Source organism: Strigops habroptila, chromosome 3 (genome assembly GCF_004027225.2).
Source record: "Strigops habroptila isolate Jane chromosome 3, bStrHab1.2.pri, whole genome shotgun sequence".
Taxonomy (NCBI): domain Eukaryota; kingdom Metazoa; phylum Chordata; class Aves; order Psittaciformes; family Psittacidae; genus Strigops; species Strigops habroptila.
The window spans coordinates 20,110,893-20,138,315 of record NC_044279.2 but is presented as its reverse complement, the minus strand read 5'-3'; positions in this window follow the sequence as shown (position 1 = coordinate 20,138,315).

Sequence of the window (27,423 nt, the reverse complement as noted above, 5' to 3'; positions counted from 1 at the left end):
TTCCTGAAAATGCATTCATTCCTTCCTGCTCAACAGATTAATATCAATTGGTTTGACATGACTATAAATTTACACACTTTGAAGAATTTTTAAAGTAATACTTTCCAAAACAGGAAGGAATAAAAACAATGTTCTTGTGTATTCTCCATGACTGATTCATCATTTCAGTATGCACAATTTTCATGCCTTGGTGCCAACAGTTGTGAACAAAAATCAACTCCAGTATTGTAGCATTAATGAGGAAGAGTCTGGCCTCCACCTAATCCTGAAGATAATTGTGCTAAAACAATAGTGATGAGTATTCAGCTAACTAGTTCTAACAAGGAAAGGCTGCTGCTGCCATTCATCAAAAAAGCCATTTGGATAATGAGGAGAGATGGCTACTGACATGTTTCAGCAAGGGAGGCCATCCTGCTGGGAGTTATTTTCAAAATGCCAAATTCTATCAATTTAAAAAACAAACATCATGTTCTTTTTAATTTATCCAGTGATCTAGGGAGCAGACACATAAGTCATATAACACCACCCAAGCTGGAGGAAAGAGCTAGAAGAGATACCTAAGAAGAAAGAAAATGCCTTAGCGTACATACCATTGTAATCTTCAGCCTCCTGAAAGGACTAATCCTAATTATGAGCTACATGACTGCTATCAGTCAGGGAGAGCAAATCCCTTGCTTTCTATAAGAAGCTACTAATCTGATTATTGATTTAAAATTCTGGTGATTAGTTAAAGAATGTGCATCTCAAGGAATCTGAATGTTCCAACAGGACAGAAAGTAAAACAGCCATTTAGAAGAAAAGCTTTGCTTCAAATGAATGTACAGTTTCAAATCACATTTAGACTACCAAATATTGTGTGCCAGAATAAAATGGAGGAAATGTTACCCATTTCTTCTGCTTTTGTAGGTAGTGTCTAATATGACAGCTACTTTACAACAACAGAGATCACAGCTGTTTTCCTAAAATAACATCAGTAGGGAAGATAAATGGCAATAGACCATTCAAGTACAAATCAGCACAAATGTGTTATACTGGCTTCTGTTTCCTACCTGAAGGCAATTTCTCCCCTTTAAAATTTGTAGTTGCCATGCTGAAAAGGAAATGTATTTTAATTCCTCTGTGAAAAGCATATAAAGGTGGTGTCTTTTCACAGGAAAAAGGAAGGAAAAGAAGGGTGTACTGTATTTTCTAGCAACTTGCTGTTACAAGCAGCAAAGTTGCAGATACTTCTTATACTGTAAACAGTCTTGACTGGTAAGACTACTGTAGGTTTTCTCATACTTATCTTTGCCTCCAACAAATATGCTTTTACTGATTGTGAAAAAAAGCCATTGGAACAAAGGTGTTTTCTAGACCACAAAACAGGTTCAAAATTTCTCCAATGCCGACCACTGTCAGCTGCTGAAGACAGTGAATATCACAAGCAGCAGAGCTTCAACTCCTTTGTTGCCAGGAGATCAGAAGCTTCTCTCTCTGCTGTCTTACCACACAAGGGGGAATAATACTGATTTTCTTAAAAAGGTCACTAACAAATTTAGGACTATATGGCAAAGAAGATGCGAAGATGATTGATAGGTGAAAAACACTCCATAGTTTTCTTCTGTAGTCCCTACAGGGTGAGAAGTTCCTCCATGAAGTTTTTCAGAGTAGGAACTTGGGAACTGTTTCTGGAAGGACCTATCTTTCTCCACAGACTGTACAAGAGACCTACAGAAATTAGCTTCAATAGGTTTAAATTCCTCTCTCAGCACACTCTGTACAATAAGCCCACTCCCAAATGGCTGTGTTAAGAAGGCAGCTATTCTCTTCCATATCCAAAGGATCGATTTCAGAGAAGCATTTTGGGGTGCTAGAAGTTATAGCTGAAAACTGGAAAACTTTCTGAGGGCAAAAAAATCTTTTTGCATTGTGCTGGACCCTGGTGTCAAAAAGAGTTTGTATTCTCCACCTAAAATTCAAATAAGTATGTGTATTCCCAGTACAGTAAAGTGAGGCCACGAGTCTTGTAGGGTTTCAGTCATTATATTCTAGAAATAGAGTATGACATGTCAACTTAAAAAGCAATTAATGGTTTTAAAATCTAAAATCTTATCGTGCATGTACCTGTGTTTCAGTTACATTAATTGGACTTTATCACAGAAATGTGTATTTCTACTGAACTTTCTCTGCTTATGCTGAAGTCACTGGAAGAGGCTGATAATAATGTACTTGGTTTCTCTGACATGTCTGAAGACAAGAGAGAACACCACAGCTTCCTGAGTGCCATTAGGCAGCAGATAACTAATGTTATACCTCTCATAAAAACTGTTAATCAAAACCAGTTACAAACCCATTGACTTCTTTTGGCACAACATGGTTTTTGCGATGTGCATTTGTAGGTTAATGATCTCTGTGAAAGACAAGCTGTTAGCAGTGTTTATACTGTGTGTTTCTAGTACTGATCTATGTTTTCTTACTGCTATGTAATAAATGAAGAAATAGAAAAGGAAGGATTATTTGCCTTTGTTTGTGTCAGGGACGATAATGACTAATTTGTTACTAGAACTAGAATCACCAAAGCCTAGGTAAAGGTCCCATATCTAATCCTTTCCCACGTTCAGCCATACCTTGATATCTGAAATGCTTTCATTCTCTCCTTAGGGCATGCATAATTGGTATTATAAAATTTACATGTCTGTATTTTTGGAGGAGAGGCAAATTAAGGCAAAAATTCATAACAAACTTGCATAGTGAAGATAAATCTTTTTGTATTTCTAGCTCAGTTGAACTATGGGAAAATCAGACTCACAGCAGTTATGTGTAAATGGTCACAGAAATACATCTTGGCTTAAAACCCAGGCATCTAGCATAGTTTTGCCTTAATGAAGCTAACTGTCTTTAATATTTGGAGCCAGTAACAATAGCTCTTTTACTGTAAGTGTGGCCTTTTGGACTGTATAACATTCAAATACAAAACAAACAAACCCCTCATATTTCTCTCTGCACTAATGATAAAAGAACAGGGTGGTGCCATGTTGGCAGCACTGCCAGATTGCACCGATCCATGTCATTTTTGGCAAATAATGAATCGACTTGGCCCCTCTAAAGACCTCATGTGAGGTTAGAGATATGCTATTAGAGGAGAGCTAAAAAATAATGCTGTGGTGTTTACAGAAAACACTCGCTTAGATTATTCTATTTGAAGTCAATTAGAAGAATTCTCTGATCTTTCTGGCATGGGTTCTCACAGCAAACACCAGACAGTTGTTATCACTAATCCTGAAGAATGCAGCTACTCCGGGAGACGGCAAAGGCCAGTTTAAACACCTATTCACTATCTGTGTTGATGTTCACAGCTTATTCGTCTGTTTCTCAAAGTCAGATCAAAATGATTGCCTCTAACCATTATGCAGACAAGCAAAGGTTGTCAAGTACCGGCCGATTTTCACAGTTCAATTCATGTATCTGCTGGGCATTGTAGTTCCACACTGTGTTATTCATTTCCAGTATACTTTCTGAAACACTGCTGGTGTCCAACACACCACTGCTTTGAAAAAAAGCAGCAACTCAGGGAAAATGTGGGTCAGTATGATATTTTCTCATTCATTTTTAACTTATCTTTTTTGTTTGTGGTCATTGTTCCACAAACTCATTTATTAACCTTTTCCTATCCTCTTTGGTGATATTGAAAAGCACTTATCTGTAAAGCTTTCACTTATGCTAGTCTTCCACACCAAAATCAGGTTGTATGCACGCATTTGCATGTCTCTGTCTCACTTATATGAACACAGTAAAATATAATACACAAACTCACCACATGTGCCACCTACTTGATAAACAGAAAAGGACAATATAATATAGTAGGTTGCAAGCACTGAAATATGTATGCTAATATGAAAATATTCTGAAGTAGAGGTGATGTCCTCTGTTTTGCCTCTTTGACATAATTTTTTACGTGATTTTTCTTAGTCATGCTGCTCCTTTTTAAAGTATTTCTCATCAAATGCTAAAGCCCACCTTGCCTGCTCAAGGGAATGTCTCTAGCTGCAAAGCTTCAACATGAGATGGCACATCTGCTGTCACCTCTGTTTCTTCCTTACATGAAAACATCATGTAACAGTATATCAGGTTTTTATTAATTTTCTCATGTGTACAGACCACAGCATTATCCATCTCAGATATCTTAATTACCTTAAATCACAAAAGGATGAATACTGGCAAGAAACTTCTAATATGGTAAGATTAACATTGCTCTAAGTTCTGTGGTGCAACAATAAGAAATAAAAACTTTTCAGGAAGAAAATGAAATAAAGAGGTAAATATTCTTTGGGAAGAATTTTAATCTTAAGTTTCTAAGGGCATTTAAGAGGACACTAACAAACTTTATCAATCTTATAAGTTACAGCATCTTCCTTGTCTATTCGCTATGTTGCTTTGCTCTTCATATGAGCCGCTCAGTTGAATATGACCTTTTTCATCTGAAGTTCTGCCTACTGTTGCCAAACTCAGGAGAGACTTCTCAGAGTGCAGCTTCATCCTTATGTGCTGGAGTCCCTGTTTCCAAGGCATTTTGCAAAATATAAAGAGCAAGATAAGAGGGAAAGGAGAGAAAGATTTTCAGGTTTTGTAAGCTAGATATTGGACTCTTACAGCAGCCAAGTTTGCATCATAAGTATTCTGATTTTGTGCCCACATGAAAAACACAGGTTCATTTCAGTCTTAATTTGATATTTCCCTTTCTAAGCCTAAGATCATAGTGTTTTCTTTCTCTGACTCTTTAAGAACATGTTATTATGCTTCTGATACAGAAAATCTCTTTCCTAAGTTGCTGTGTTCTGGGAGCTCTAACAGTGCACCATCACGTACAGTTCTTTCTACATACCACCAGATATCTCTGAGGAATAACACTGAGACATCAGCCTGTAGTTTGAATATAAACACAGAAGCAACAATGTTAGTAATAAATCCTATTACATAAATACAATACAAAATTGAAAAGTCAACACATTTTTACTAATTTTCACAAGCCAATGAATGTTTTCACAATTCAATCTGTCAGTTACACATGCACACATGTGCAGACATCTAGCATACAGTTTACTGTTTCTATTTTACATTTGTAAAATAGAATTTTATCTACTGTGAGGTCAAAGTGTCAACATCCAGTGTGATTACTGATAGACAAATGACTTGCTTCGTTGATTTGCCTTTGAATATACTGAGCTGACTTCTGTTACTTTCAAAAAATGCTGTGCATCTGCTTCTTAAAATGATCTCTCAGGCCTGATTTCCAATATCACTGGTGATTTCTGGGAACTTAGGCCAGTATTATCATTCATACTATGAAGCCAGGATGAACATTTTGAAACTGATCTAACATTTTTGTATTTAGCAAATATGAACCGTGGTTTTGTAAGTCTTGCTGGTAACAAGCAACTTGTAGACTGCATGGTCTACTTGCTAAAAGTATCATGTTCAGATAGACATCTGTTCACCTGGCTCTGGAGAGCTGAATGAGCAATGAGATACTTATAAATACTCATTTAGTTGGAGCATTAATTCACAAGGAACGCAATCTTCTTATTTTGCAGTGGATTATTTTAACTGTTGACTAAAAATTAAAAACACCGATGTTTTTAACAATAATGATGGGTTTGCTTTCCCATGTATTTATGCTTCTGATTGCTGTTTAACTTACTATATAATTAACTTTAAATAGTTATGAATAAAAAACAAATATTTACTTTATACTTCTATTCATCATTATAAATGAAGTGAAGGTATGGGTGCAACATACCGGGCATATCTTCAGAAGTTTATAGCAACAGAGTTGGATAGAACTTATTTTCCTATCCAAAGCATATCACTTTTTTGATAACTAAGAATATGTTAAACTTTACAAGACAATCTTGTGAATTTGTAAGACACTCTGTTCAATGTTCCTGACCAGACTACTTAAATAAATACTGTATTCCCCAAACTAGAATTGAAAATACCTCCACTTAACCACTTTTACTCTCAGCTACCATCTCTTCTTCTGTTCTTGCTGACAAATAAATGTCCTTTAATTTCAAGTCTACAAGAAATGTTTCATCATCTACTACTTTTTTTGTAGTTATTTCATATAGTTGGGAATATAAGTGAGGATTTTTTTAAAAAATCACAATGAACAAAAATGTGAGGTTTTTTTTGTTTTGTTTTGGGTTTTTTTTTCCAACTAAAATCCAAATAAAATAAAACAAGTTAGACAGACCACTGATATCTTCCTAGCAAGCAGACTAAAATGAAAGTTCTGGGGAACTCTGGTCACACAATTAACTTTGGAGCTTAGTTATAGTGATTTAAATGCCTCTACTGCCAGTTATTTCACTAATTGTTCTAGCAGAAAGAAAAAGAAGGAGAAAAAAAGGCAATTAATGTGCTTATTCTACAATTCCTCACTGTTTGTAATGCTTTCCTTGCTGAAATTCCAAAAAGCATCTTTTCTGATAGATATTATTTCAAAACCTTTATCAAGTTGTAATAGCATAGCTGACACAGATTTCTGCAGCTGCAGTGATGCTCCCAGGTCTACATAAAGCTTATGCATCCAGCTATGAAGCTAGAAAGGCTGAGACAGACTCTTGTGCCCATAGGAGATAGATAGTAAGTACAATGTTACAAATAAATATAAGATTTAGATACATATTATAGGGAATATAAAAGAGAGTACTTTTACTTAAAGACAAATTCTAAAATAACTCATAGAATGGCAACCTTTCTAATTGCTTAAATAGTTTTAATCTCCTTTAAATTCAGATGGATTCCACTGAGGAGCTAAAAGCTTCCCAGTTTAACTAACTCCTCAATTTCTGTATTAAAAATGAAACCAACCACAAAAGTAACTGGAATTTGATCTTTATTTGATGTGATCCTTTCAAACTCACATCATTTTCCGTAGGACAACATTTATTATTTATATATAGATAAAGAATGGCAGGAGGTTCCTATTAATAATGGGAAAACGGGTGCAAAACAAGTGACTCATTAATCTTAAAGCTGTTCACCTAAAACAGAGAATATTTATTATTGTCCTGGGTTCAGCTATAGCAGTCATTTTTCTCCTGCTTAGTAGCTGGTGCAGTGCTGTGTTTTTTAACTTTCAGCCTGGGAACAACGCTGATAACACCGATGTTTTTAGTTGTTGCTAAGTAATGTTTATTCCAACCAAGGACTTTCTCAGTCTCATGCTTTGCCAGGGAGGAGGGGAAGCCGGGAGGAAGCAGAGACAGGACACCTGACCCAAACTAGCCAAAGGGGTATTCCATACCACAGCACGTCATGCCCAGTATATAAACCGGGGGGAGTTACCCGGAAGGCCCAGATCACTGCTCGGGTCGGGCTGGGTATCGGTCGGCGGGTGGTGAGCAATTGTATCCTCTCCCCTTGTTATTTCACTAATCGTTATTATCATTGGTGGTAGCAGTAGTGGTTTTGTGTTATACCTTAGTTGCGGGACTGCTCTTATCTCAACCTGTGGGAGTTACATTCTTCCCATTCTCCTCCCCATCCCTCTGGGAGCGGGGGGAGGAAGAAGTGGGGGGGGGGGAGTGAGCGAGCGGCTGTGTGGTTCTGAGTTACCGGCTGGGCTCAAACCACGACAATTATATATTGTTATATCTATTACATGATTATTATTACACTTATCAGAATACAAATGTACTATTAAACTATTGCAAAACTAGTACTAATTTCTAATCCTGTGTCTGTGATCTGTCAAGAGTTGAGCTTTTTCAGGATACAAAAGCAAGCATTTCTTTGCCAGTCCTACCTGCAAAACTAGTACTAATTTCTAATCCTGTGTCTGTGATCTGTCAAGAGTTGAGCTTTTTCAGGATACAAAAGCAAGCATTTCTTTGCCAGTCCTACCTACAAAACTCAATGTTGGGGCATTCATGGGACAAATTTTCCAGATCAAGCTACGGCAAAGATGCTAGGGATGCTGCTGCTGGCAAACTCCCTTTGGTTTAGCAGAACAGAGAACAGTATGTAGAAAATCAGCTCCCATCCACCCCCCCTTGTCAAAAGGGATTGAAATTCTCATCCTGTATGAGATTGATGTTTTGGCTTAGTGAAGCTACTTCAGTGACATTTGCAAGCTGAAGTACTGCATACACACAAGGATGTCAAGGTGGTCTTGAGAAAAGCAATTATATAATCAAAAGATCATAGAGTGCTATTTCTTTTCCTTCTGGAAAAATTGAGTTAACAATCTTCTGTGACCTTCTTCATCTGTTTTTCTCCAGAGTTATGCAAAATTATCTGAAAGTCTTTTACACAGTCAGAGACCCTGTGTTAGTTCAGAGATGCTGCAGATGTGGCTGGATATTAACCGCTACAAACACAGCTCTCATCAAGCTGCATCACACCCACCCTGGATACTCAATCTCCAGCAGTGAATGAAAAGCACATAAAATTAGCAAATCTGCTTTCCAAGTATAATAGACAAATTAACATGTCTGCACTCATGCCTTTGATTTTGTCCTATGTAAATTTTAGAAAGTCATCAAGTCCAATAGGGCCAAGTGTCTTTTACTGTCCAAATAGCGGCCAAAAGAGGTGAAATTTTTGAGAGTGTCACAGCATTACTAAATCCTATTAGGGTTCTAAGCCAAATCCTGCTTTGACAAATACACCTCCCAGGTGCTGTGGTCTCCATGTTACACTTTCTCAAGTATCTCTGCAGGTACATTACAGAGTCACTACATTGAAAAAATTGAAAATATTTTAAATGGTTTCTATCTGTGCAAAAATCTAATAAATTTTAAAGAGTCACATGAAATATCAACTGGTAAACAAAAGCTCTCTTCAAAGGCTGGTGATTGCATAGCAGGTCACTGCATTTTAATAGAATTCTTGCAGCTCTGACATGCATGCAGTCAGTGAAAGAAGTTCTCACAAGAGATTATCGCAGGAAAAAACTAATCCATGTATGCAATTGTTTGTTATCAATAGACAGCATGTACTCTAATTTATTTTGACTTGATGGATTTGATTCACTGCTTTTGCATATGTTTGCTTTAAACTGGATAATCAAATCTATCTGTGCATGAGCTGAACTTTCTGCCTCCATGAAAATATGCATTGACCATTCAATGGCACTTCTCCAAAAGGAAGTACACCATCTTTCTCACCCATGTGACCCTTCTGTCTTACTTTCCTTTTTTCAGAATAACAGACAGAAATTTACTTTGGAGGGCTCAGCAAGTAATGTGCCCTTCTCTAGTCAGACTAGAGAAAACAGTAACATATTTATTAGTAATTTTGTCTCTTTATCTAAGAAAACAATGTAAGGTATGTATGTAATGATGTTCGATGTGTCTCCCTATCTAGGAGAAAGATAAAGTTAGTGATAGTTTGATAGGTAAAGGTCTAAAGGACAATTAATTTCTTCCAACTATGAAGATAAATGGGTAGGGGAAACTAAACATATCAGAACTTTCCATAAATAGCCCTGCTAGAGAGAAAAGCTGAGGTGTAAAACTAAAATAATACACAGTAAAATCTTCATAAATGTCCTAATTGAGGTGACTGTCCCAGTGTCAAAGCTGGTAGTCAACAGGTCAGAGTTTTGTAGGAAACCAAGTTTCATTGCTGGTAGTCCTCACAGAATCACCATGACCTACTGGTATGGTGACAGCTGTAGAAGTACAGTCTTTTTTGTGGATTTCAAAACTAGTCCTTAGGAGGATGCTCAGTATCCAACTTGCAACGGTGAAAGAAACTTCTCATTTTGGCATCCCGATGAAGGAAAAGTGGTTGTAGAGGACAAGGTCTGGTCTCTACAAATACCGTGACTGATGCAAAATATGCCTTCTTAAAGTTGAAGCTATTTATCTTCTGAAGCTTTTTGAAGAGGCATTGAGGAATCATCCTGCCTACATTCTTGCTAGGGTTCTGGCTGAAGGGTGACAAGCCTGAGTTCAGTCTATAAACCCAGGCTTAGTCATTAGGATGAAGTCAGCAGCAAAACCCTCTAAGCTGGTTCTATAATCAAGTAGGAGGATCTGTATAGCGGTGGCTAAACCTGCTGCATGGCGGGCAGAGACTTCCTACCTGTCTCTGTGGGTCAGTTTTATCTTTGCTTTACCCTGTCAGGGTGTGAAGTACACAGATGAGACAAATGACCAGCTGCAGGACAGGAGTCACTCAGGGAGCCTCTGATGTGAAAGTGTCAAAAGACATAGCACATGTGTCGTGGTTTGAGCCCAGCCGGTAACTCAGAACCACACAGCCGCTCGCTCACTCCCCCCCCCCACCCCTTCTTCCTCCCCCCGCTCCCAGAGGGATGGGGAGGAGAATGGGAAGAATGTAACTCCCACGGGTTGAGATAAGAGCAGTCCCGCAACTAAGGTATAACACAAAACCACTACTGCTACCACCAATGATAATAACGATTAGTGAAATAACAAGGGGAGAGGATACAATTGCTCACCACCCGCCGACCGATACCCAGCCCGACCCGAGCAGTGATCAGGGCCTTCCAGGTAACTCCCCCCGGTTTATATACTGGGCATGACATGCTGTGGTATGGAATACCCCTTTGGCTAGTTTGGGTCAGGTGTCCTGTCTCTGCTTCCTCCCGGCTTCCCCTCCTCCCTGGCAAAGCATGAGACTGAGAAAGTCCTTGGTTGGAATAAACATTACTTAGCAACAACTAAAAACATCGGTGTTATCAGCGTTGTTCCCAGGCTGAAAGTTAAAAAACACAGCACTGCACCAGCTACTAAGCAGGAGAAAAATGACTGCTATAGCTGAACCCAGGACAGTATCCACCCCTTATTCCATACCATTCACGTCATGCTCAGATCCCACATCTCTCAGCACGCCATCACCCCTGTCCCATATATACACATATATATACACCCACACCCGCACACAGAGAAAGATATCATTCCCTAGTCCGTGGACCAATCCCTGTAAAATTGCTGAACTCATCCAGTCCATGATGTCAGGCTCCATCTCTTGTAATAGTCTTTCAGGGCAGGAGGGACGGTACGTAGTGTTGGGTTGTTGCCTGCTGATGATACCGCCAAACTCATCTGGTCACTGCTGAGCTCGTCTGGTTTCCTCAAAATTCATTCTTTGTTGAGGTGATGATCGGAGGGAAGTCAGGGTCAATGGCTTGCGACCTGAAGATATCTAGCTGGTGGGCTATAAAAGTGTTATAGAGCAGGCAACAGCGTACAATTGAGTTCATTGGCTGTTTTCCCCCAAAATCAAATCCCCTTGAGGTACACATCGGACTTCCCCATCTTCCCGCATTACCCACCAAGTATATCTGGGTCCCTGAGCAAAAGCAACCCCACGAGTGGGTTTGCCTTTACCTGAAGCAGGAATAACCCAGACTGTCTTCCCCAACAAATTCTTTATGTGCACCACAGGAACTTTATCCCCCTCTAGAGTACGTAAAAGTTCTGATTGGGCTGGGCCAGCCCTGTTGGCAGATCCCCTACTGTTGACCAACCAGGTGGCTTTTGGTAAATGTGTATCCCAGTGTTTGAAAGTCCCACCACCCATTGCTCTCAGTGTAGTTTTTAACAGCCCATTGTACCGTTCGATTTTCCCAGAGGCTGGTGCATGGTAGGGGATGTGGTATACCCACTCAATGCCATGCTCTTTGGCCCAAGTGTCTATGAGGTTGTTCCGGAAATGAGTCCCATTGTCTGACTCAATTCTCTCTGGGGTGCCGTGTCGCCACAAGACTTGTTTCTCAAGGCCCAGGATAGCGTTCCGGGCAGTGGCATGGGACACAGCGTATGTTTCCAGCCAGCCGGTGGTTGCTTCCACCATGGTAAGCACATAGCGCTTGCCCTGGCGGGTTGGTGGGAGTGTGATATAGTCAATCTGCCAGGCCTCCCCATACTTGTACTTCAGCCATCGTCCTCCATACCAGAGAGGCTTTAACCGCTTGGCTTGCTTAATTGCAGCACATGTTTCACATTCGTGAATAACCTGGGCAATAGTGTCCATCGTTAAGTCCACCCCTCGATCACGAGCCCATCTATATGTTGCATCTCTGCCTTGATGGCCTGAGGTGTCATGGGCCCACCGGGCTAAAAATAATTCACCCTTATGTTGCCAATCCAAGTCCATCTGAGCCACTTTAATCTTAGCAGCTTTATCCACTTGCTGGTTATTCTGGTGTTCCTCAGTGGCCCGACTCTTGGGTACATGAGCATCTACGTGGAGTACCTTCACCACCAGGTTCTGCACCCGAGCAGCGATATCTTGCCACAATGCAGCAGCCCAGATGGGTTTACTTCTGCGTTGCCAGTTGCTCTGCTTCCATTGCTGCAACCACCCCCACAGGGCATTTGCCACCATCCATGAGTCAGTATAGAGATAAAGTACTGGCCATTTTTCTCGTTCAGCAATGTCCAAGGCCAGCTGGATGGCTTTCACCTCTGCAAATTGACTCGATTCACCCTCTCCCTCAGCAGTTTCTGCAACTTGTTGCAGGGGACTCCACACAGCTGCCAGGAGCCGCCTCCAAAGACTGAGGGCTCGCTTCTCTCTTGCAATCGCTTTGTCAATTCCTCCTTCCTTAGCAAGTGATCCCAGCTGCTTGGCTTCCCTACCTTCTAGTTCATGACCGTCGGCCCCATTGTCCCAGCACTGGAGCAACCAGGTGACAATGTGCTCCCCTGGAAGACGGGTGAAATCTTTTCGCATATTCCGTAGTTTGGTTGAGGTCCGGGGTCGAGAAGTGACCTCTTCTTCTTCTTCCTCTTCCTCTGACCCACGTAGTAGTAACTCTTGTTCAGGTGCTGTTGCATATAGTAATGGCTCTGGGTCTTCATCTTTCTTCGCTTCGCGGGTTGCTCTTTGTGCCTTTCGTCTGCTTTTGCTTACAGGGGCAACAGACATTGTCACAAACTGGACATTTGGTTTAGCTGCAGTGTTTGTCACTGTGGTTGGAGTGGCTGCAGTGTCTGCCACTAGGATTGGAGTGGTTGCAATGTCTATTGCTGGGGTTGGTGCAGCTGTTGTGCTTGGGAGTTGAGTAACACCAACAGCTGCATTATCTGTTGCTGTCGGGGTTTGAGTAGCTACTGTGCTTGTCACTGGGGTTGGTGTAGCTGCAGTGCTTGGAGTAGCCATATTGTCTGTTGCTGTCGGGGTTTGAATAGCTACTGTGCATGTCACTGGGGTTGGTGTAGCTGTGGTGCTTGGAGTAGCTATATTGTCTGTTGGTGTCGGGGTTTGAGTAGCTACTGTGCTTGTCACTGGGGTTGGTGTGGCTGCGGTGCTTGGAGTAGCCACATTGTCTGTTGCTGTCGGGGTTTGAGTAGCTGTTGTGCTTGTCACTGGGGTTGGTGTAACTGCTGTATTTGAAGTTGGAGTAGTTGCGTTGTCTGTTGCTTTGCCATCAGATCCAGAGACATTTTTTTCCCTTTGAAGGTGCTGGATAGTGTTGAGCAGGGCTCTGTAGGCATAGGCCAAGCCCCAGCACGTTGCCAAAATTTGTCCCTCTCTGGTATAACCAGGACGACAGCACACCTCGTTTAAGTGTTTTACTAGTTTTTCCGGATGTTGCACTTGTTCAGTGGTGAAGTTCCAAAGCACTGGAGGGGCCCACTGGCCTAGGTACTTGCCCATACTATCCCACACACCCTGCCACTCATAACTGTCCAGCCTCAGGGAAAATCTCCTGGTGGTCCTCCTATATCGTCGTCTAACCCTAGACCAGATTCGAACCTGATACTGCTGAATTTTTGACATTAAACGAAATAGGATGTTCCTACGACGGGATGGCCGTGGGTAAAACACACTCCGTATGTTTGCCAACATGCTGATCCCCAGCACAATCAGCAGGCAGGTTTCAAGGGTACTCAAAGGCCATCTAAAACCTTCAGAACTCTCAATTGCTGTAGCAAATAGGCTGGTGGGGGAACGGGGGGTGAAAGAGAATGCTTCCTTCGTAAGTTTACCCCCCGAGGAGAAAAAAAAAGATATGCAATTGCTAAAATATTTCATTATATACCTCCCAATGTATAGTGGTGATGGCCACGCTGGAAGCACAAACCAGACCAGTTTCATGATCAATGAGTCTATTGTATTACAAGTCATTACCATGAAGTACAGTGAAACAAGAACCTTAGCCCAGGCCCCCCAGCCGATAAACACTAAAACAGCAAATAGTGGCTGTAAGTAAGGTACAACATGCTGAAACTCTGAGATCAAGCGCAACACGTCTGAGAGCCAAATAATCACCATTGTGACGAGTAGTAACAATGAATGCTTATCACAAATATGATTAAACACACTCTGGTCAGATCTGTCGTTATCTCAACCTTTCGAGCCCCACGTTGGGCGCCAAAAAGAACTGTCGTGGTTTGAGCCCAGCCGGTAACTCAGAACCACACAGCCGCTCGCTCACTCCCCACCCCCCCCCCTTCTTTCTCCCCCCGCTCCCGGAGGGATGGGGAGGAGAATGGGAAGAATGTAACTCCCACGGGTTGAGATAAGAGCAGTCCCGCAACTAAGGTATAACACAAAACCACTACTGCTACCACCAATGATAATAACGATTAGTGAAATAACAAGGGGAGAGGATACAATTGCTCACCACCCGCCGACCGATACCCAGCCCGACCCGAGCAGTGATCAGGGCCTTCCAGGTAACTCCCCCCGGTTTATATACTGGGCATGACATGCTGTGGTATGGAATACCCCTTTGGCTAGTTTGGGTCAGGTGTCCTGTCTCTGCTTCCTCCCGGCTTCCCCTCCTCCCTGGCAAAGCATGAGACTGAGAAAGTCCTTGGTTGGAATAAACATTACTTAGCAACAACTAAAAACATCGGTGTTATCAGCGTTGTTCCCAGGCTGAAAGTTAAAAAACACAGCACTGCACCAGCTACTAAGCAGGAGAAAAATGACTGCTATAGCTGAACCCAGGACAACATGCAACCTAGGAACTGAGCTTCCCAGAGAGACAGCACTGGCTAGTTAACTGGAAACACTATCCTGCTGGCTTGTGCTACGAATTCATGCTCGCTTAGCAAGACGGTTTCCCTTCTCTGTAAAACAGGAATACTGGTAAAGACTCCCATATACCTCACAGGAATATCAATAGAACTAATTAATATCAAAGTGCACTGAAGATTTAACATTATAAAAGAATTTGGTATACTTTAAAATGCATTTTTGTGTGAGTATGTACAGCCATTTACTAACAAACCAGTTCTAGGAATTATGTACTAGTATACCCTAGACAATACATGAGCATTCAGAAGACCCATGGAGATAGCAGTTACATAAATTCCATCAGAAGAGGCTTGTGTTCCCAAACTTTATCAACTTCATCTGCCGAAACTGGGAACAACATATGAAATGTAGAATTCCATCATTTTCTGTTAATATGCATTCACTGAAATAAGAATATTTAAAATTCCATTCCTCGAATAAATGCATATGCTTTAAATAAATACTTTTTTTGTTATCCTTTATTATTCTTGTTCATCTGTTGCAACAAGCATTAAGGATATTGTTGCTGTTGCTTATTCATTTTTTAACTTGTTTGATTTATTAAAGAATGTATTAGGGCTTTTTTTTCCTGACAGACAGTCCTCATTACAAAAGTATTTATGTGGACTAGGGATAACTAATACCTCGTATTTATAAGGCACTTTTCATTAACAGTTACTCTGGTTCTTTCAAGAAAAATTCTCTGTGGTCTCCACTTTACAGATAGATGAAATAACTGAAATATTTCTGAAGACTAAATATAGAAGGGTAAATAAATACTATATACCTTAAGTGTCTTGCAGAAGTATAAGCAGATGAAGAAAAAAAACAGTCAAGGTGTTAATCATTGACTAGTAGCTGAAATATGAGATTTTTAGAAGTTATTTATTTCCTTTGCCATGCGAAAGAAAATGATGGGATTTTTTTCTTGATAAATTTTTGAGGGAACATATATGTCTCATGCATACACTTAGTAAGACTAATCCGCATTTGGACAACTGTTCCACAAAGCCTTGGTCTTCTCTGTCATGGCTCAAGCAACAGCTGTCTCATGTGTGTTCCTCTGCAAGGGCTCTCTGCCAGCTGCCTACACCATCACTTACACAACAGGAACACCCATTTTTCAGTTTCATACATTTCTTTAGGCAGTGTGCACTTGTCAGGTGGCAGTGGGTTTTAGCTCCTGCATATACAGTTGTTTTTACTACTCATGGTAGTTGAATGCTTACTCCACCCATTTGTTTAATGAGACAGACTGGTAATCAGCTTCAATTCCGATAGGTCATTATCACCTCTCCCACAGTAATATGAAACCAAAATTGGGCAGGTTTGTTATGCCTGTTACAGCATGCAGTGGAGATACTTTCTGCAGGTTTTAAAATGTCTTTATTGTAATTCGTGTTCCTAATAACTACGGTGAGACATTCTCTTTGCTACAGCAGCAACAAAAACGAGTATCTCCCCTCATCTTTTTTTCTGTATCATTATGCCTTGAAAAATAAAAATAAAAGCACTGCTGTGAATGGTTCCCAATTTTTGTTCTTTATAACAGAAATGCCAAGGAGTAATAAATATGTAAGAACTACATGTGGCTTAGAAAGTCCCTACTTAGTAACTGGTGGAATAAAGGGTGTCATAAGCATCTATTCCGGTAATCATCTGCCAATATCTGCTTTTGCCCTTTTTCAGGAAAAAATACTGGGCTGGATGGATCCTGTAGGGCCTATCTTCTGTTCTTAAAGGACAGGAAATAGTTATTCGATACCTGAATTCCACCTGCTAAATGCACCTTGCTACAACATGTCATACCAGGGACCTGGTGTTTCCAGAGAAGAGTTGCTATGTGAATGACACACACCTTCATTATTTTTTGTTGTGATAGGGTTTGGGGGTTTTTTTTGTTTGTTTTTTGTTTGTTTGTTTGATTGGTTGGGGTTTTTTTGAGGGGGCTGGTTTCTTTCTGAGAATGAGGCTATTAGCATAGTATCTGCTTATACCTGAGACAAAAAAGGAGGAATGTGGTAGGCACAAGAGGGCAAGATGTGGAGGAGGAGAAGAGATATATTCCATAATGTGATCTGCTCAGCAAACTGGTCAATGACTGCTTCTTTATATTGTAAAATCGCTGATGCAGAAAAGTAATATTTAGCTTTAGTATGTTTTCATTAACTTTGGCATGTCTAAGCATTTGTCTGTAAGCTGTTGCTGTAAAATGGAGGGCTATAGAGATAGAGTGTATAATTTAGGGTGAGTATTAGCAAGTGTTTTGAATTTTGCAATGGGCAGAGAAACAGTACTGCATGCTCAAAGCCCAGCCTCTGCCCGGGATGCTTCTCTTCCCTGAATGTTGCACCTCTTTGTGTGATTATACAATGTTTATATACATCTACTCTCTAAAAGCAAAAAGATCTATAAATAAGAGATAAGAATGGTCTCTCTCTCAGTGTATTTTCATCCTGATTTTATACCTATACATTTGCACGATCTGGAATTGGAGCTGAGACAGTTGGAACCCACCAGAAAAATGAGCTGATTTTCAGCAGCTGAACATCTGACTCTTTTACCTTAAGCAAAAAAAAAAAAATAGACAAACAAATATTAATATGATATAGATGGTTTAAAAATATGGATAACAGAAGACATTAATATGCAACAATTTTATCATTTTGTTGGTATGTATGTGGGGTGCAGAACAGGAATGCAGGTGTTCAGCCCAATTACACTTTGGCAATTGTCAGCATGACAAAATCTAGCATTAATTTAGTTCCTTATTTCAGCTATCCTAGTGAAAAGGCCAAGGACAGAAAGTACAGGAAGATGGAGCTCCACCTCTCGCTCCCAAAAATCTCTCTCTGTCACACCTCAACTGGTCTGCTGGGAACATATAGAACCCTTTGACTTCTCTGGCTAAGTCTGTAACTCATCTAGGAGCTCAGTTCCCATTGCTGTCATCCTAATTACTTTCCCAAGCACTACATTTATTTTAAAACATGGACAAAGAAGTCTGCCTGAAAGTATAAAGAGAAAGTAGGTCAAGACATAGACTTACCTTGATGTTCTCCCTTTAACACTACTGTATAGCTGTAGATGAAGTGTCCTTTTTAAAAGTGTGCTCTGTATTTTTATTGACATAGGTCAGCTTAGAAATGAAATATAGTAACACATTGTATTTTTCTGCAGATTTGTAATTATAATTAGTTTATTATGCTTCAGGTTCTTTAGAGCCCATAATGTACGGTGTATGTGGCATTCATGTGAATCTGATGTGGAGGTAAATTGGGTAGAGGTCACATAAGTTCTGCTTTGTACATTGGAAAGACCTATATAGACTTCAAGGCAATCATATAGCTAATTTTCACCTATGAAACATAAAATTGCCTCCCCAGGTAGGTTTTTGTATGGTCCTTATACACAAAAGCAAGCAGCTAAATTAAAAAAAAAAATTATTTGGAAGAATTGTGAGCTTAAGGGGCTGGGAACACTTTCACAATGTTTGTATCTGCAGATTCTAACACAATGGTTTATAATTTTGGCCAAGGCTTATAGACATTGTCACAATATAATTATGATTGATTGGTAAATATAACAAAATCCCATCATCAGCTGAGTATCCATATCACCTGTAACATTCTTTGCTTCCTTCTTGTAGACCTAAGGCTGCTTAAAGGAATATTTTTAATTCAGAAAAAAAAATATTTACCAGTTTAGTTTGTTAATGCCAGCATTAGATCAAAACAGAATATTGTGTTTGTACATTAATCATGGGAGGTTGAATACAATTTGTTGTTTCACGATTCTAGCTCTTCCCTCAAGCTTCCAGAGAGCACATCAGAAAGAAATTCTGAGGCTTGAGTTTTATAGTGCAGCTGCCACAGAAATAAGTGTAGGTTATGCGACTCAAAAGATGTACTTTCAAAATTATGTAGATACTTGTTGCACTGTTTAATATACCTTATTATCAAGACTATACCAGTTTAACCATACAGAGTGGCAATGGCCCAAAAAAACTAATCAGCAAAGGCAGAAAATTTACTGAAGTTGAATGCAGATTACTTTGGTTTACATGATGCTGCCAAGCTATTTTTGTCATTGTAGTCTAGGCCTTGGCCAAAAGTTAGGAACAAAATCTAAGCACATAAACTTCAAAGAACTTTTACATTTGAGCTAAAGCCAAACTGTATTGACATTTCCATGTCTGAGTTCAGAAGCTATCAATTTTATGTCATTTTAAAACCTTTGCATAAGTTTGTATCTGTAAATAGCACAGAAACAAAAGAATAAACAAAACAGAAGTTCAGAGTGACACGCCAGGCTTTTGGGGAGCTCTAAAGGCAAACTTTAAAAAAATTTCTGTTGTTATATTTCCAACAGCAGGAAAAGTATAGCTAATTTATAGCATTATTAATAAAAAACAAGGGTCTAGTCTTTATTTCAGTGATTTCAGTGGAAGAATACTGATTTATATGTAGTGAAGATCTATCATATTTTAAAACTTCAACATGCACTAAAAGTTAGCAGGGAGGCATTGTCTTGGTTTAGAACAATATGATATTGAGGGTAATCTGTCTGTTCACAACTGATTAATTTTGTTTGATTCTGGTGACTTTTTCATTATGTCTATATGAACTGGTATCAGGCTATAAGTTGCATTTGAATATTGGTTTGGCCTGTTTGCTGTGATATCACTTTAACTTGGACTGAAAACATACAGGATTGGTCACAGGGCTAATGAGGAAACTTTAACTTTCATGGTTCTCTATGACACAGAAGCCCCTGAACTGGTATGGATGAGTCTTTTGTTTCAAGGCTGAACTGTGGGAAGGAGGTAGCTAAGCAATAGGACATTGACTTTGATACTTCAGTAGGGCTGGTCAGGGCCTATGCCCTGACAGAATCGTATGCAGTTTTTAACAAAGAAAGAAGGCCATTTTGTGTGAGAGAAAAGAAATGTAGTGCAACAAATGGTGTGTTTTAGAAGCACTTTGTAAATGCCCTGCTAAAATCCTGGTCAACATGAAGGTAATGGCAGTTGGACTAGATGAGTGTTGTAGGTCCCTTCCAATTGAAATATTCTGTTCTCTTCTGTTCTGTTCTATTCTATTCATAACTAAAATTTGACTGTGACCCATAAAGTACACTCACCTTGATTTAACTTAATACATAAACATATACTTCTATATACATGCAATTTAGTGAATGAGTAAAGGACAATGGTGAAGAGATTTCTGAACATACAATAGAAAACATGGTTTACAAAAGCATGGAATACAAAGTTGCGAAATTTTACTTCATATGCATAAGTTAGAGGGTCTTGTGATGCTTATGAATACACAGAATGTATAAATTATAGGTTAAAGACCAGATTCCACTCAAGAATTCAGCAACTTATTCAGACTAGTTTGTATCTAACAGCACCTTATCACGTTAATAGGTGCTGGAGTCACTAGGGCTATTCTAGTCTTTAATGGTTTTATACTATACAATAAATTACCAACATGCTTCACTTTCGTTATATGTCCATTGACTATATATATTGTTTCCCAGTACAAAGATATCAAACTCTTGCCCTTTTGGAGTACCCTTTTTAAACTAATGAGACATTTACAGAGCAAAAAGATGACTTGCTTTGAATTTAGATAACAGAATATGACTCTCATTCTAGAAAATAACCTCTTCTATTCTTCTTGTGATCTCCCCAAGGATACAGTGTTGATGATGGGGAGGGGGAATGCATAGACATTGCACTCGCATGGGAGATACACAGCACGCAATGTCAAAAGACCATCTCTAAATAGTGCTCCAGTGTCCCCACAGAGAAAACACGGCTCATTCAAAATGCAAATCTAACAGGCATAAACCTCAGTACAGCCACTTCTCTGAGAATGGAGCAGAAGTGTTTACTCTTTCTTTTCTCTACTCTGAGGAATAATTTATAACAACAATATTCATTCTGTCTAAGCATCTCTGGCACCAGAGTATACATATCAGCAATTGTAATACAGTCATTCACTATTGGCACCTCAGGCCAATAAAGTTTATTTCACTTGGAGTGCTGACATGGCTGTCTGCAAACAAGGCTCTGAGAACTAAGACAGCTGGAACGTCATTAAAGAATATTGACTTTCTCGCTTCTTTTTTATCTTTTTCCCTCTGATGGAACTCTAGTGCATTTAAGAGTGCTAGTCACCTCCCAAAACATGAAAGCAAAACTGGGAAAATTTATTTTTATATTTTCCTCCATGTATATCCCAAGTAACATAAAACAATGAAGAAGATTAAACCATGCAACAGATTTGGGGAAGAAAAAAAAGTTTTGTACATTGCCCAGATGGTTGTATCAGAGATGTCGTAAAGGCTTTTCATGAGTTTAAAGCTGGCTGTGTAGGAAGGGTCTGATTATTAATAATTTAGTACCTTTGGCAGGATCAATATGACTAATTTGTTATGTCTGCAGAGCTAACTCTTATTCCTTTGTGAACTGAAGACTGAGAAATTGAAGTAACAATTTAAAAGGAAAAGCATTTATAGGGATGAAGGGGAATTGACTGATACAGTTTTAAGTTTAAGAAGAATTGGTAATCTAAGAATATGTTTAGGGAATTCTTTTACAGTTTTAGCATGCGCAACTTGAAGAACTTGCTACGTCACTTTCTTTACTACTAGAAATGGTTTCTAAAAATCAGACCTCATAACTGATACACATTTGAATTGTTTAAAAAAGCCCAACCCTTACAGTATCGGCACCCCTCTGGTCTGATTCTGTGATACCCTGTAGAAGAAGACTTCAGCAGTCCCTACTGTGAAGTTACATAGGTTAACACAGGCTAAAGGAATAAGGGAAGCTGAGTTCCAGCCAAAGGTGGGGGAGTTTGAAAGAAACTGCTCTTCCTTTCCTTTTATTTCCTGAACTATTCAAGTCATTGAGCAACGTTCATCCCAGAGTAATCGTGTATGTCCTTCATAGAGGTTTCTGCCCTGGCTCAGACTTAGTAGGAGCAGCCCTGAAGAGCAAATGCCACAAATAGATAGATAGATAGGTAGGTAGGTAGATAGATAGATAGATAGATAAAGAATTGCAAGGGCAGAAAGCAGCCACACCCTCTCATTTAATGAAAGGTGAAGGACCAAGTACAAATCTGTGGCATGGAAATACCAGGCACTGCTATCAGTGGTATTCCTATCCATCTGCTCCATCTACTCCATCTGCACACCACCCACGACTTTGAAAACAGATGCAGGGACCGTGAAAATGAAGACCTTAGGCCCACGGTAGGAGAGGATCAGGTTCAAGACCATCTTAAGAACCTGAATGTGCACAAGTGCATGGGACCTGATGAAATCCATCCACAGGTCCTGAGGGAGCTGGCTAATGAAGTTGCTAAACCACTGTCCATCATGTTTGAAAAATCGTGGCTGTCAGGTGAAATTCCCAATGACTGGAAGAAGGGTAATATAACCCCCATTTTCAAGAAGGGGAAGGCGGAAGACCCAGGGAACTACAAACCAGTCAGCCTCACCTCTGTGCCTGGCAAAATCTTGGAGCAGATTCTCCTGGAAAGCATTCTAAGGCACATGAAAAACAACAAGGTGGTTGGTGACAGCCAACATTGCTTCACTAAGGGGAAATCCTGCCTGACCAATTTGGTGGCCTTCTATGATGGAGCCACGGAACTGATGGACAGGGGCAGAGCAGTTGACGTCATCTACCTAGACTTGTGCAAAGCGTTCGACACTGTCCCGCACGACATCCTTGTCTCTAAATTGGAGAGACATCAATTTGATAGATGGACCACTCGGTGGATAAAGAACTGGCTCGACGGCCGCACGCAGAGTTGTGGCCAACAGCTTGATGTCCAGTTGGAAAACTGTAACGAGTAGTGTCCCTCAGGGATCGGTGTTGGTACCGGTCCTGTTCAACATCTTCGTCGGCGACATGGACAGTGGGATTGAGTGTGCCCTCAGCAAGTTTGCCGACGACACCAAGCTGCGTGGTTTGGTTGATACGCTGGAGGGAAGAGATACCATCCAGAGGGACCTTGACATGCTTGTGAGGTGGGCCGATGCCAACCTTATGAAGTTTAACCAAGCCAAGTGTAAGCCCTACACCTGGGTCGGGGCAATCCCAGGCACTGCTACAGGTTGGGTGGAGAAGAGATTCAGAGCAGCCCTGCAGAGAAGGACTTGGGGGTGTTGGTTGACGAGACGCTTAACATGAGCTGGCAGTGTGCGCTTGCAGCCCAGAAACCATGCTGTATCCTGGGCTGCATCAAAAGAAGTGTGACCAGCAGGTCAAAGGAGGCGATCCTGCCCCTCTACTCTGCTCTTGTGAGACCCCACTTGGAGTACTATCTGCAGTTCTGGTGTCCTCAACATAAGAGAACATGGAGCTGTTGGAGCAAGTCCAGAGGAGGGCCACGAGGATGACAAGAGGGCTGGAGCACCTCCTGTATGAAGACAGGCTGAGAGAGTTGGGGCTGTTCAGCCTGGAGAAGAGAAGGCTGCGTGGAGACCTCATAGCAGCCTTCCAGTATCTGAAGGGGGCCTACAAGGATGCTGGGGAGGGACTCTTCCTTAGGGACTGTAGTGGTAGGACAAGGGGTAATGGGTTCAAACTTAAACAGGGGAAGTTTAGATTAGATATAAGGAAGAAGTTCTTTACAGTGAGGGTTGTGAGGCACTGGAATGGGTTGCCCAGGGAGGTTGTGGATGCTCCATCCCTGGTGGTGTTCAAGGCCAGGTTGGACAGAGCCTTGGACCATGTGGTTTAGGGCAAGGTGTCCCTGCCCATGACAGGGGGGTTGGAACTAGATGATCTTAAGGTCCTTTCCAACCCTTACTATTCTATGATGTTATGATTCTATGCTCCATCTTCCACCTTAAGGCACTCTCATATGCTCATGTCACAGTCTTTTATGTGAACCTTCCCCAAATGACAGACGCTTCCATCAACAGTCCTTTTTCTTTCTCTGGTGGCAGTCACCACAGCTACAGGACTGGTTTCCTGGTCTTTCTCATTGATGTGCATTTTCATGAGCTTTACATTTCATTCCTTTAGGTCATTTCTTGTGGGACAGAATGCCTGTCTCTCTGCTATTTTGTGGATGTGTGTTGTGAACCTGTTGTTTGCTGTAGAATGACGGGAAAGCAACTCTCTGCAGCATGGATTAAAAGGAAGGACAGAAATAGGATGTTTTGTGCAAAAGGAGAAGGAGAAAAAAGAAAAAGGGTGCATGGAACCATTGGACTACACTCAAGAGGACATTTCCGAGATAAATTAATACTGAAATTGATCTTTTGTGACGTTTACAGCTATTAAATAAAGAATATTATATTTGGCTATAGCAAATACAAAAAGCATTACTACCTAAATGTCAGTTTATAGGGTGTCCTAGAGTGGGTTGCGTTTCATACAAAAGGAAAACAAAGCTGAAGAATTCTTACAATATGTTTAAACAGTTCAGTTAAATTACTATATTATACAATAGAGGGGAATTACAACTGGCAGAACACAGCCTGAAGAAGTGTCAGCATGGACTTGCAGTAATTGGTGTAAAGAGATTTATTACACTGCTGTAATTAAAATACACATGTAAAATTTCAGTCCTCAGTCACTGGCAAAGAGCTGTGAAGCACAAACCATTTCAGCCCTAGAAGGAAAGTTGCACTAAGAGCAGTCCCTATTAACATGTTCAGTTTCTCTTTTTTTTTTTTTTTTCCCAGGAGGTTTTTAGCTGGTTTTTTTTGGTTGCTTGTTTTCTTTTAATTATTGCCAGATTTGTAGGGTGGAGTGGGCATTAATACTCTTTTCTAAATCTTTATACACTTTATTTGCTTGCAAGTATATCACTAGCACAAACATGTATATATATACATGTCCTTAAAAGCAGTAAAGCCAATGTAGTTCAACATATGGTTGGTTTGGCTTGTAAAGTGTGCAGAAAAGCTCTCTGGAGTTATGCTGTTTTTTATGCAAAAGTAGTAAGTAAATAGAAGAACTAGAATAGCCACTACAAAATTATTGTATATGGAGCAATTTAATTTCTAATTGTAGTGGTATTTAGTTTAAAAGATTTCCTAAATAAAAGAAAGTCAATGAAAAGGATTCTCTATAATGGTGCAAAAAAAATTTTTACACAAGAATAGCTACAATCCTTGGCTTATTAACAAGAATAAGTAATCTTCACGCACACGTATGCACCTAATTTACTCCTCTGTATACAGGTTTAAGATGCACAAGCATTCTGCTTTTCACATACAGCTTGAAATTATAGAAAATTATATAAACAATAACGCCATCCAAGACAACAATCAATCTAGCCCCCAAATGTATATTGGAGAAAAATGATTTTGAATTTAGGACAAGGGTAAATCTGAAGTCTTTCTTTGATAGATGAAATTAAAAGGATATTGGTGGAGAATTCTGCCCAGTGCAATCTGCTAATGAGTAAATGGCAACTGTCAGAATTACTAATTATAATGGAATTCTCTTTCTTTTAACATTGCTTTATGGGTTGTTTTTTTTATAATCTCAGAATGTTTCTGCGCCACTTGCTGGTTACTTTAGATGGTTTGGGGCTCATGTTACATTATTTTTGTTAAAAAAATGTTAAATGATTAAATAAAGTGATTGCCAGGAAGACTGGCAGCCTTTTACTTAGGGTTAAAATTCAGAGCTAATTTTACACAAACTACTTATGTTCCAGGATTCCTCTTACATTTCAGGGAGTTAATGTAACTCTGAAGTTGCAACACACTTCCACAGTGTTTCTACTTTTTGTTCTGTACTCCATGGCAAAACACTAGTACTTCATAATTTCAAACTTGAAAACATTTGCCTAGCATTTTTGCTAGGTCTTAAAGCACTAAGCAACAAATTAGGACTATGACTGTAAAGCCAACCAAAAAGACATATTCCATGCTGGGTTGTTCTCCTCAACAGTACTCCATTAGCATTTTTTTCCTAATTAAAGGACCTCAGCTGACCTAGTACTTCAGGAAACACACCATGGAGATTTTTAAACTTTTAGAAAACTTAATTACAGAAAATAAATTTACCAGCAGGAACAAATTGATTATTAACAGAAGCTACCACCATTCCAAAGTCCTTGTGTTCCACATAGAGGAAACTAAAAGGTTGAAATAAACGTTCTGGTGAAAGTATTTCTGGCTACATCTCAAATAAAATACAACTTTCAGAGTGGTGACAAGGTTGTAACAAAATACTGTTCAAGATTTTCTGATAGCTGCTGTTTGTCAGTAGTATAAAAAAGCAACTGCAAATTGTCCCAAATCCCTAGTTAATCCAGAAAATGTTGTCTTTTATATTACTCTGGCTTTTGTTTATTTGTTGCATTAAATACAATGGCAAAACCTTTGGATTGCAGTGCTTCTAGGAATTTTGTTTTAACTGATCTAAACTACAGATAAAATTAGAAAAATCAAGGTTAGTCGGTGTTATTCATATACAGTAAAAATAATGTAATAACCACATTGCAAAAAACTGCTGAAAAAGTTGTATGTGCCCCAACGCTTACAAAGGGACCTGTTGTATATAATATTTTCTTCCTGGAAAAATACATTACTAATTTACCCGGTTCAGGAGTTTTTGCAAGGTTCCTTGCAAGGAAAATTACTAGATAAAGAGGAGCTACAATGGCTTGGAAATGAGCCATGAAACACATGATTTATAAGCCAATTTCAGTATGACTTCATCATATTGTAGTTCTCTTCGGGCACCTCATTCATATCGTTTAAATACCAAGCAGTAGCTCCGAAGTCAGTATACAACTCAGAGACAAAGTGCTTCCCTCACACTTACACCACATGAAGTGGCAGGGGGCTGGGGAACACCTGAAAGAAACACGAGAGACAGCACTGTACCACCTGGGAGCAGAGCAACAAGGGCCTTGCAGCACTGGTGTCATCTCTTACCTAAGAATTATTTCAGGACATTCCCCTCCTCTTGGTTGTGTGTGGCACCTCTTGTGCCACAGCCACATGAAGATTACCCTGTGCAGCTCACAGGACAAGTTGCATACTCCTCCTCAAAAGAATCTCCTTGCAACTCCAAAATCTTTTCAAGTTATGCTTCATTTCACCACTTTAGGAAAGTCCAACAGTAAACTGTCAGCCAGTTTTGCTTTGTACTATGCTATGTGAGTAATTATGTTGAGGCATAATGTATTTATCCTGGTAAAGACAAGAAATTACTAATTACCAGAAAGATTTAATTGCACTTCTTTTAAGTCAATATAAAATATTTAAACTATTTCTATTATCTCTACCTCACGGAATTCTTTAACTTTCGGTCTATTTTGTCAGCTTTTTCAATTGGTTTAGCAGAGCTAATCAATAGATCAGTTTCCATATATAGAATCAGCAAGGCAGGGCCTTCTAAATTAGACTTCTAACTGAAGAACAGCCCTTTTCATCTCA